The sequence below is a fragment of the Perognathus longimembris genome, chromosome 24 (genome assembly GCF_023159225.1).
Source record: "Perognathus longimembris pacificus isolate PPM17 chromosome 24, ASM2315922v1, whole genome shotgun sequence".
NCBI lineage: Eukaryota > Metazoa > Chordata > Mammalia > Rodentia > Heteromyidae > Perognathus > Perognathus longimembris.
Window position 1 is genome coordinate 15,297,890 of NC_063184.1, and position 12,184 is coordinate 15,310,073.

General features: G+C 39.6%; 1 protein-coding gene across 3 annotated transcripts in view; it reads left to right on the top strand.

Annotated features, from left to right (window-relative positions):
- Tbck (TBC1 domain containing kinase) overlaps positions 1-12,184 on the top strand; it is a 116,980-nt gene that overhangs the window by 8,824 nt on the left and 95,972 nt on the right. Inside the window, exon 1 of one of the 3 annotated variants that reach the window (XM_048333366.1) lies at positions 11,505-11,575. The exons of the other annotated variants lie outside the window; for them this stretch is intronic. The gene's annotated coding sequence lies outside the window, so the exon portion shown is untranslated. Of the gene's footprint in view, positions 1-11,504; positions 11,576-12,184 lie in introns of those variants that run through there. 3 annotated transcript variants of the gene reach the window in all.

Below are 12,184 nucleotides of genomic sequence, written 5' to 3' on the forward strand. Positions count from 1 at the left end.
AAAAGGGGTACAGTTCCATAGTAGGGCAGGGTGTATATTTCTTGTAATATCTTACCCCTGTTTTTCTTTCCCTTCCCTAGGTCAGGTAGACATATATACAATACACAGTGTACCAAAAACATATACAGTAGCCACGTGGCCTACGCCAAAGGAAATTCACCTAGGGCTTTAAATGTAATGTCGGCAATAGGGTTTGCTTATCCTTGTCTTATATGAACGTACATCCATAGCTTTTGAGCTATTGTGATACACTGAGAGGTCTATTTTTGACCTTTATATGTTTATTCATTCTTTGGTTTTAGTTACATAATGTAGGGTCGCTGACCCAAACCTGTGGGAATTACCATTTGACAAGAAGTTTTTGGTTTTGCAGACCTGGTCTCTACTGACTCCCCTTCCCCCACCTTAACAGTCATATATCAAGGAGATCATGCCCCTTTGTTTTCTGTGTTCTAGGCTTGTCTCGCTCAACATTATTTGTTCAAGTTCTGACCATTTCCCTGCAAATACCAATATTTCACCATTTCTAGTCACTATGTAGTATTCCATTGTGTATAGGTACCATATTTTTTGGATCCATTCATCTGTGGAGGGGCATCTGGGTTGTTTCCATATTTTGGCTATTGTGAATTGTGCAGAGATAAACATGGAAGTACAAATGTCTTTTTGATATGTTGGGACCTGCTGTTCAGGATAGATGCCTAGGAGTGGTATGGCTGGGTCATATGGTAAGTCTATATTGAGCTTTTTGAGGAACCTCCATACTGTTCTCCAAAGTGGTTTACTAATTTGCACTCCACCAACAATGGAGAAGGGTTCCACTTTCCCTGCACCCCCTCCAGCATTTGTTGTTGCCTGAGTTCAGAGTATAGGCCATTCTAACTGGAGTGAGGTGGTATCTCAGGGTTGTTTTTATTTGCATTTCCTTTACTACCAGGGATGTTGAACATTTCCTCATATGTTTCTTTGCCATTTTTATATCTTCTCTTGTGAAGTCTCTCTTTAGCTCCTTTGCCCATTTCCTAATTGGTTTAATGGGCTTGGAGGTGCTTAGTTTTTTGAATTCTTTGTAGATGATAGATATTAGGCCTTTGTCTGTTGCTGTGCTGGTAAAGATCCTTTCCCATATGGTTGGCTGTCTTTCTATTTTGGTGGCTATGTCCTTAGCTGTGCAGAAACTTTTTATTTTGTAGTGGTCCCATTTGTCGAGTCTTTCCCCTATCTGTTGTGCCCCTGGGACTAGGAAGTTCCTTCCTGTGTCTATAAGTTCTAGCGTCTTTCCTACTCTGTCCTTCAGTAGTTTCAAGGATTCAGGTCTGATGTTGAGGTCCTTGATCCATTTTGAGTTGATCTTGGTGCATGGTGATAAGCTAGGGTCTACTTTGAGTTTTCTGCATATGGCTGCCCAGTTTTCCCAGCACCAGTAGTTGAAGAGGCTCTGTTTATTCCATTGTATGTCTTTAGCTCCTTTGTCGAATATCAGCTGACTGTCAGAGTGCAGTTTTATTTCTGGATCTTGAATTCTAATCCATTGGTCTTCAGGTCTGTTTTTATACCAATACCAGGCTGTTTTTGTTACGATGGCTCTATAGTAGAGCTTGAAGTCTGGTATTGTGATATCTCCTGCACTGCTTTTTTTGCCTAGAATTGCTTTGGCTATTCTAGGTCTTTTGCTGTTCCATATGAATTTATGGGTTGCTTTCTCTATTTCAGTGAAGAATGTAGCTGGGATTTTGATCAGATTGTTATCGAGGGTTACCATTATTCCACTGTGGTCAGATATAATACATGGAATGATGTCAATACTTTTGTATTTGCTGAGGTTCTTTGTGTGGGCTATGATATGGTCTATTTTGGAGTATGATCCATGGACTGCTGAGAAGAAGGCGTATTGGGTCTCTGTAGGATGAAAGATTCTGTATAGATCTGTCAGATCCATTTGGGATATGGCGTTACTTAGGTCCTCAGCTCCCTTGCTAATCCTCTGGGTGTTGGATCTGTCTCTTGGAGAGAGTGGGTATTAAAGTCACCCACTGTGATTGTGTTTGCATCTATCTTGTTTTGTAGTTTTGTGAGAATTTGCTTGACAAATGTAGGGCCTCTTTTGTTCGGTGAGTATACATTTATCACCGTGATGTCTTGATTCTGGGTTTTTCCTTGTATTAAAATGTAGTGTCCTTCTTTGTCTTTTTGAGTTGATTTTAATGAGAAGTCCAGCTTGTCTGAGATCAGGATGGCTACTCCTGCCGTTTTGGTAGGTGCGTTTGCTTGGAAGATTTTGCTCCATCCTTTCATTCAGAGCCTGTTTTTAATCCCTTGCTGTAAGATGAGTCTCTTGAAGATAACAGATGGCAACTTTTTGTTTGCGGATCCACTCTGTCAGTCTGCTCCTCTTTATCGGAGAGTTTATACCATTTATATTCAAAGAGATCAAGGATAACAGTGTTTTTTCCCCTTCCATTTTCCTGTTAGGCTGTTTTTCCTCTCTTTTTTTTTCTTGTCTTTAATGAGCTACTCTTTCTGTTGGGCTCTGGCTATTGTAGTTTCTTTCTTTTTCTGTCTGTGTGTCCTGTACGATGTCTGTTGGGTGGGGTTCTCCTCTTAGAATTCGCTGTAAGGCTGTTTTTTTATTCCCATACTCCTTTAGATCCTCTTTGGTATGGAAAGATCTGGTTTTTCCCTCGAATATGAATTCTAGTTTCACTGGATATCTAATTCTGGGTTGACAATTGTTGGCCTGTAGGACTTGGATTATGTTCTTCCACTCTATTCCTGCATGGTAGGTATGTGTGGAGAGGTCTGCTGTTATTCGGATCCTTTTCCCATTGTAATAAATGTCTTTCTTCGCTCTGGCTGCATTCAAAATTTGCTCTTTATTCTTGAGATCTGAGGTCTTGATTATTATGTGCCTGGGCGAGGATTTTCTAGGGTCTGGTCTGCCAGGCATCCTATAGGCTTCGGTTACCTGGGTGAGGTCCCTTGTGAGATTGGGGAAGTTTTCTGCAATCACTTTATTGAAAATATGTTGAAGACCTCTGCTCTGGCATTCGGCTCCTTCTTCTATTCCAATTATGCGCAGATTATATCTCTTGTCTTTGTCCACTAGCTCCTGAATTAGTCTGCCCTGGAGTTTTACCGTTTCTTGGAGTGTGGTAATTTTCTAGTCCTTATCAGCTGCATCATCGTCCAAGAGAGAGATTTGGGATTCAATATGGTCAATTCTTTGTGCTGTGGATTCAAGTGTGGAGTTTATGGATGTCAGGGAGCTATTTATGGTTGCCAGATCAGCTCTAATTGTGGAAATTTCTTCCTTTAAAGAGTTGTATTTTAAATCTATTTTTTCATGCATTTCACTTCTCTGGATGTTAAGGTCTTCTTTAACGGAGGTTTGCACTGTATCCATTATTGCTTCCATTTCTTTCTTGACTTCCTGAAGGTCCTTTGAGACTTCCACTCTAAACTCCTGGAATTGTTTTCTGAATTTGTTCCTGAGGCTTTCCATCATTTCTGCTAACAAAACCTCAGTTGTTTTTTTATTCTCCATCTCCTCTTAGGTCATACTGCTTTTTGGAGCTGGTGAGTTGGCTTGTCCTTTCATGTAATTTGTAATATTTCTTTGTCATTTGCGCATCTGGAGATCTGTAGGTGGCGTCCTTGGGTTGGCTTTGTGCTGGTTCCCACTGGTCCGTCAGTGGGAGATTTGTGTCTTGGCTCTGGGTTTGAGTTTGGCTGTTGAACCTTACTGCCCAATGGGTGAGCGTGGCCGTCTCAGTTGTTGCTGGGGTGGTCACCCTCACTGCACTTGGGGGTGGCTAGGTTCTGTGTCTTTCTCTGCAGGATAGTTTCCTGCTGCTGTGTTGTGCTAACCCTAGTGTGCCCTTGGAGGGGGTTTGTGGGTCCCTGATTCAGCGTGGCGTGGAGACTTTTCTCTTCTTTGGTTCTTTTTTCTGCTCAGTACCTTGGTCAGAGGAGCTCACCTCTCAGATTGAGATTTGCTGATGAGAGGCGGCTCGCCCACCTGTGTGGATTGCTCCTGTCAGAGCAGGTGTTGCTGTTGAGGGGCGGCCCGCCCACCTGTGCGGGGTGCGCCTATCAGAGCGGGTATTGTAGTTTGCCCGCTTGTGTGCTCCCGGAGCGGGGGGGGGGGGGGGGGGGGGGGGGTGGGCAGGTGATCCTCCTGCTGGAGGGCTAGCACGCTGGCGGGGGGGGGGGGGGGGGGGGGGGGGGGGAGGGAGGGAGGGGGCACGTGCGTGTGCACTCCAGTGCTTCCTTTGGGGACGTGCTGCCCCGAGTTGTTGGAGAGTGCTTGTGCCCTCCCATGAGTTTGCTGTGGGGAGCAGTATGCGTGGGCCCCAGCAGGTTCAAGTGTCCAGGCGTGGGTTGGTACCCACAGACTTTCTGCGCCTCCGCTGTGAGGGGGGCGTGTGTTCGGGCCCCGGTGCCCCTGCTGGGCTGGTATTGCACACCAGCAAGCCTGTGACTGTTGTTCAAAACGTTCGTTCTGCTCGAGGACCAGGCCCCTCAGGTGAGGCTTCCCATGCCTACCAGTCCGGGGGCCCCTGCTGGGGAGGGGGCGGAGCTGGTGCGGCCAGGTTCAGGCTCCTCTGCTGGGGCTTTGGGGGGGATGCCTGACTGAGGTGTTTCCCAGCACCCTTGTTGGGCGCTGCTCCTCTTCTGCTAGTTCCCATGTCCTCTCAGAGGCTGTAGGGTCCTAGAGCTGCCAGATATGGGGCTCCTTTTTTCCCTTGGGGCAGGGAGGGGGAGGGAGGGAGCTCTAGCTTCTTTGTAGGGTTTAGGTCTCTGTTAGAGCTGGTCTCCCGTTTGGGGGGGGCGGGGGTAATGGGGAACTTACTGGCCCTGGATTGTCTGTGTGTCCTGTGCTGCTGTGGGCTTTTCGGGGCTGGGGTGCTGGGGTGTGGCGATCGGTCGTTTGGTGGTGGCGGTTCCAGCTCTCCCCGTCGGGCTCAGCTCTCCCTGTCTGCCTCAGCTCTCCCTGTCTGCACCGCTCGGTTCCCCTGCTGTTTATGTCTGATCCCTGCCGTTAGGTCACACAACTCTGGTCCCTCACCGCCATCTGTCTCAGTCAGTCTGCGTTCTGTCTGGGGTCTGTTGAGCTCCTGCTGTCTGGATTCTGCGCTCCTGGCGTGACTTTTCAGCTGTTGGTTTGCCGGCGCCGGGTCCCCTTTCCCAACCTGGCCCTAGTTTTAGGCTCTTGTATACTTTTTTGCCTTTAGGGAATCGTCTTCAAAAATACACTTGACATTATTGCAATGTATTCCTACAAATTAGATATGTCTAGAACAATCTATATTTTCTTACTGTTTTATTTTAAAAAGGAAAATAATAGCAAAGATATTCTTCACTCAGGCTTGCAATCTTACACAATCTTGCTTTCTAACTTTTGTGCTCTATATTTTTGTTAAAATATTGTTAATATAATCTTGGTGAGACATCTCTTCTCTTCTGTATATTATTGGCTTAAGCCTTCATTAACAGACTTAACTACTTCATGTCAACATTGTCCAAATAGGACTTCCTCTGAATTTTTTCCCAAATTCTAGTCACTCCTTTCTCTTGCCTATTAATATTCTTAAAGTTTAGACTATTCTTTTAACTGTTTGTTGGCTTTTTTTTAAGAAAATGCATTTTATAAGCATAGAGTCTGACTTCAACCTAACTCAATTATTTTCAAATGGTGTCTAAATCATGCATATAGTCTTTATTGTTACCAATTATTGTCGTGGAGATTGTGTGCCAGAGATGAAGTTTACTATGAAGACTGCACTGCATCTTTTAGTCCAAGTGTATCTTCAACCTTAAGCACAATTTCTAACACATCAAATAATTTATGTATACACTTTCATCTGTCTCCCTTATTCTTTTCTCTGTCTCCCTTTGTGCCTTTTCTGTCAATCAAAAACTGTCTTCCTCATCCAAATTTGTGTTTTATTATATTTCTCTAGCAATAAAACACTTTCCCTCTTCCTAGCTTGCAATTATTTGTCTTTAATTATACAATTAAAGAAAGAACATTTTATCTTCCCCAACTTAACCTTTCTGATACACCTACTATAGTTCATTCATTTCTGTTTCTCCCAAAGTCATTAGCATAAAGGTTTATGTACAGTAAATGTATTGGTAAGTGAATTATTGAGTAAATGAAATGCTTTAGTTTTATCATTAAATTTAAATCTTTCCTAATTCCTTTTAATTATGTGCCATGTTATTTCTGTATAATTTTTCTGGAAATAGTTCTTAAACTTAAGATGATATTCATAGAAGGAGTATATAGTTGATTATTTCATGGCTTTCAAGAATATTCATTGCTCAGCTCATTCGAGTTGTTGACAGCATTTGGTTTCTTGAAATTTTCAGAAATTCCTATTTCCTTTATTGCTATTGACTAGGGGCTACTTTCAGCCCCTAGATGCCATCCATTGTCTCTGTAATGTCCCTCTCTCCATCTTCAAACCTGCCAGTGAGAATTGAATGTCTCTTAATTTGTTTATGACCCCTGACACCAAAATATTGAAGACTCATGAGGTCAGACCCACCCAGATAATCCCCATTCTTTGTTAATATTAATTGTATCCATCATATTTGTGTTCTTAAGATCATGCAAGGTTTGTAAATTGGGAGCAGGAATCTTGAGAGCCATCTTAGAATTATACCTATCATAGTTTAGCTTAGGAAGAATTTTTTGAATTTACAATCACAAGTGATACTTGTTGTCAGATGTTTTAGTCGATCATGGTGGCTCAAGTGGTTGTTATGACGTGCCAAAGTTCCCTATTGCCGCTACCAGCTTTAGTAAAGAACTCATAGAACTCGGTAAAATCAGTAAAGGATAAACACTTTTAGAATAAATTCTGGGGAACTAAGCACAAGTTCCCTGTTGTGACTTCACCTACAAAGTCTTCTCTACTAGGGAAAATCACCTGAGCCTCCATGTCCACTGCTTTTATTTGGTATTGAACACAAAGTCACTAAAGTGCCAGGCCCCTGGAAGAAAGTAGATCTCGAAAGTAAATCATACTATACTAAATAGATAATCTGGCATAATATGGTTCAGTGCCTCAGATTGGGAAAACACTCTTGGCAGCTGTTTGAACATCCCAAGAACATGATTTCTGTGAGCTCTCAATGCCTGAATCAGGAAAACACACTTGGGAATATGAAAGGTTGGAGGGCTGGTAAGATTCCTTTTTTAGGTGTTTTATAGCAGCTCATGTAGTTTATGAACAAATGGTACTCAGTGTTGTTTATGATTTGGTTGAGCATATATTTTGAATTATTTTTCTTCAGCCTTTGTGTAGTTTTATTTTGCCACTATCATGCTACAGAATTTGTTGCATAAACTAATAGAAATTTATTTTAAGAGTTCTATTACACAAAAATATTCTCAAACACACGTGTGCTTTGTTTTATCTGAAAATTTGGCTACCAGGAGTCAAAGCCTATTGGCAAAAAGAAAAAAAAAAAAGAAAAAGGAAGCTGAATGGCACAAGTCCAAGGGACAGGCTTCTCTGTTTAGGTCTAACAAGGCTGAAATCACAGCTACATTCTCTGTGAAATTGACTCTAGATGCCAAATCATCTCCAGGCATATCCAGGTTGTCGGTATAAATCTATGCAGTTGGAGGACTGACAGCTGTTCCATTTTTGTTTGTAGAGGTACTAGCCTTCCTCACTTCCTGCCCACTTTTTTTTATCCCATAACTGGTAGTAGAAGTCAAAATTTTTTTATGCTTTGCATCTCTGGCCTTTCCCTCTCCTGCTTTACTTTTCTATATTTAAGAAATGGTGATTATATTAGGCCCATCTGGGTAATTCAGGGTACTTTCCCTATTTCAAGTAGCTGATTAGCAATCTGAATTCACCCTGCAAGGGGGCCTGGCCACAGCATGCGTAGAGTGATTGATTGAATAATGAGGCAAAAGGAACCTTGGGAGGAACTCTTTAGCATACTGTTTGCCTGCCAAGTTTCTAGCAGTTTCCTTTTTTTGCCTTACTGGGCCTTGGGCCTGCTAGGTAAGTGCTCTGCCCTAGGCCCATTTACTATAAGTAAATACTAAAACCTTTTTTTTCTTCTTTTAAATCTCAGCTTTATATTATTAATATAACAGGTAAAGATAGCAGCTTTAATTCAACAATTTAAGCAAGTTTAGCTTTTATATTGGAGAAAGTTTTTGGTTTTTTTCTGAGTCATTTCTAGTGATAAGGAAACTTGCAAATGTAGTAAGGTTTAAGTTCAAATTTCTTGTGTGCTATATTCCAGAACAAAAATCAGGAGTTGTATAAAACGAGTGAAATAAAATGCTTATTGTGGAAAAGGAACTAGATCTGTGTTGATATACTAAAGGTATGGTCAAAGAATGGGTGAAAAGGTTGATATAATATTGTAACTTGTGTTAGATTCCTTTAAGGATATTTTTTTCTAGCCCAATAGCTCAGTTGGATTTTTTTATTGGCGAATATTTAGAGTATGAGTGGGGACTAGTGAGAAAGAAGATTGAGAATGTACCTTGAAAAGGTTATGTAATCATTAGTTCAAACAGAAATTTTGGATAAGTGGAAGATACTGCTGTAACTAGATTGACCTGGAAAGCCTGTTCCACATTGGAAAGGCTCAATCAATAAAGCTCCTGCTGTTGTCATGTGACAATGTGGCCTGGTGTTCCCATACCTTTAAAATCTTTAGAAGAATTTAAAACCTGAAGTTATGTGTAGAAATGACCACATTTCTACACGTTAAAATAATTACAAAGTTTTCAAACACCATGATCCAAATATATAATGAGTCAAATTTGGTCAATGCGCAGCAGTCACGAATGAGAGAAGATAATATTTCTTCTATGCATTGTATGATTTAAGTGGATGGAGTCATGGTAGGAAAGATTAAAAATACTGGATATGTAATGTTAACATGTTGGAAAGAAAAGGTGAAATATTGAGATTTTTATTTTCAGTAAGATGAGGAATTATACATCAGACTAACTTTTAATAGAGTAAGAAACTAAGTTCACTTACAAGAACTTCATGTTAAAAAAATCAACAAAACTTATATAGCTGCTGTCAGCAGTCACAACATTTTTTTATATATATATTTTTTATTATCAAACTGAATTACAGCGAGCTTACAGTTTCATACATTAGGCATTGTATACATTTCTTGTACTGTTTGTTACCTCGTCCCTCATTCCCCCCCTCAGCATTTTTTCATTACTCATTGTTTTCCACTTTTCTTGCTACTCATTTTAACAAATCAGTCCTTGAGTGAGATAACCTTCAGTAGCCTGAAGTTTGGAATTACAATCTTTAAGGAAACATCCTGAATTTTATATTGTGGTATTGTTCATATCTATAAGAAAAAACAGTAATCAAATTGATAGGTATAATTTCCTAGAGGGAAATTACTGAAGAGAAGAAACCACCAAGTTAATAATGATAATGCTTAAAAAGGACAACAATTAAATATCTGAATCAGCTAACAAGCAGTGGTCTTATTTTGGTTTGTTCTGTTGGTATTTGTTTTCATTAGTATGTGGGTATTCTTTTGTTACTGTAGTTGATATTGCTCTATGAATTATTACATTCTTCTATGGTTATTATGCTAAGTCATGTGTAATGTAGGAACTTTATGTCAATGTTCTACTTAAATTCCTCTCATCACTTGATTGTTTAGGTTGTGGAGTGTCTCATAGAGGTACCATGAATCACTGATCTGAAGAAATAGTATGTGTAGCTTCAGTTACCACTTATATATTAATGACTTCCAAATCTTAACTCAGCCTCTTAACTTCTGCTTCTTTCCTGGCCTCTATGTGCAATCTCTATAACGTTTCTTTTAGGAAATACTGAAGGTATATAAAGCTACTGGTAGTTTGAAGCCAGTAGGATACTCTTTTAACAACTTGTTCTAACTTGCAGTTTTAGCCAAACATTAACATCCTGTTACGTACTACTCTGACTTATTCTTGTTTCTTGTAGTACATGATTATGAGAGCCGTATTTTTCATCAAATGAGTAGTTACATAGCCTTTTGTGTGAACTTTTGTCTTGGACTGAAGGATTATATGCTTCCTAATGAAAATGAAGACAACAGTATTAACTCATTGCTATTATGTGAAATGTCTTTTGACTTACTTCATTTTTGGTGAAGAATTTAATGCAGTTATAAGCATCCTCTTGTACCATTATGAGATACTTTATAATTGATTTATTGCCTATTATTTGATACATGTTTGTTGAAATACCTACCGTATAGACACTGAGATATAGAGGGTTATGTTTCAGTTCAGTGCTTTTTCTCCAAGTACAATGAAAGGACAAATCTGTAATACAACCATAAAAATAATAAGCCCTGTAATTATGCATTTTGAAGATACGATTCTATCCAGAAAATAGGGATACCATTAGGATACTGGCAAAAAAAAAAAAAAAAAAGACATTCTTGAATAAGTGTAGGTGTAAAAGCAGGGATAAATGAAGGAATTGAAGGAGCGTTTGAGAATGAGATCTCAATGAGATTAAAGAACAGATCCTTAGTTGTGAGGAACTCAAGGTAAAGGAGATAGCCATTGAAAATTTAGATGTTTAAAATGCACATTGAGCACTACAAACTGTCATTGTGAAAAATGACATTCCTGTGTGACATGTTATTTCAGCTCATTCTTCTTTTTTTTTTGGCCAGTTCTGTGCCTTGAACTCAGGGCCTGAGCACTGTCCCTGGCTTCTTTTTGCTCAAGGCTAGCACTCTGCCATTTGAGCCACAGCGCCACTTCTGGCCGTTTTCTGTATATGTGGTGCTGGGGAATCGAACCCAGGGCCTCATGTATACAAGGCAAGCACTCTTGCCTCTAGGCCATATCCCCAGCCCTCAGCTCATTCTTAATGTGACTATGCTTTTGGATATGCAAGTCTTAATTCCTAATACTTTACATCTGGTTATTAAAATTACTACAGCTATGCCATCATCTATTTTCAGGACTTTGAAAATTTGCTTAATGAAAAAAAAATCAATTTAAATGTTTGGTTTAAATTCTGTGAGAAAGACAGCTGAGGACCTCTAGTGTCTTCACTGAATAAGGCATCCATTTTTATGATAATTATGAAGTCTGTGTCTATACTGATGTGTGTATCAGAGAGACAGAGACGAAGAATCATATTATTTTAATTTACCTTGTAGTCCCAAGTGGGCTTGTAAAAAGAGGCTTGTAGTGTTTTCTTAATCCAAAAGAAAGCTTTTGATTTGTTTTTAAAGGGGATGTGATGTGTATATTCATCAGTATAATGTGTGCTTTGCCACAAAATTTATACTTCAATAACTACTGATAGGTTATAAATGAGATTTAATATTTAGATTTTACCATTAATACACTCTGAAGATTTACATGTCTCATGTTTATGAAAGATGTTTGAAGATGCTTATAAAAGCTGTTTATCCCAAATTCACACATTCTCTACTTCCCTATGTCTGACAGAAACAACTGACTTAACATGGGAATAGATTTTAAAAAAACTTGAAAATCGTATCTTTATAAATAGTGACCTTCATCTCTTTTACAGATATAATGGTAAATATCAAAATGTGACTGATAAGAGGGTTGGCAACAGAAGTCTATATAGTATAAAAATTATGATAGCTAATGATAATCTTTATGAATAGTTATTCTACAGAGGCTATTAATCATCTGACAATTGCCTCTCACATCCCACTTGCAAAGCCAAGAGCCTTACAACAACCTAAAAGGCCTTACACAGTCTTTAACTTCTTGCTGACTTTTTGAGCTCGTTTTCTGACATTTTATCCTGTTCGTTGTTCATTCTGCTAAAGGGGCAGTGGACCCATTGTGCTTTCTCAAAGTTGTTGAGCATCTTTCAGTTCATACTTAGAATGCTGGACCTTCTACCTGTATCATGTTTCCCAAAGAGCAGCATGTCTTTGTCTTTTAGATTTCAGTAGTTTGTGTCCATCTCAATGTGGCCTTAATCACTATGTAAATCTTTTACCTAACTACTCATTTGTTTGTTTTCTTCTCAAAGAGTATAAATTCTTTTTATCCCACATAACATAAAATTTGGTCATGTAAACATATTAAAAATAGGGAACTGGGGCTGGGGATATGGCCTAGTGGCAAGAGTGCTTGCCTCATATATATGAGGCTCTGGGTTCAATTCCCCAG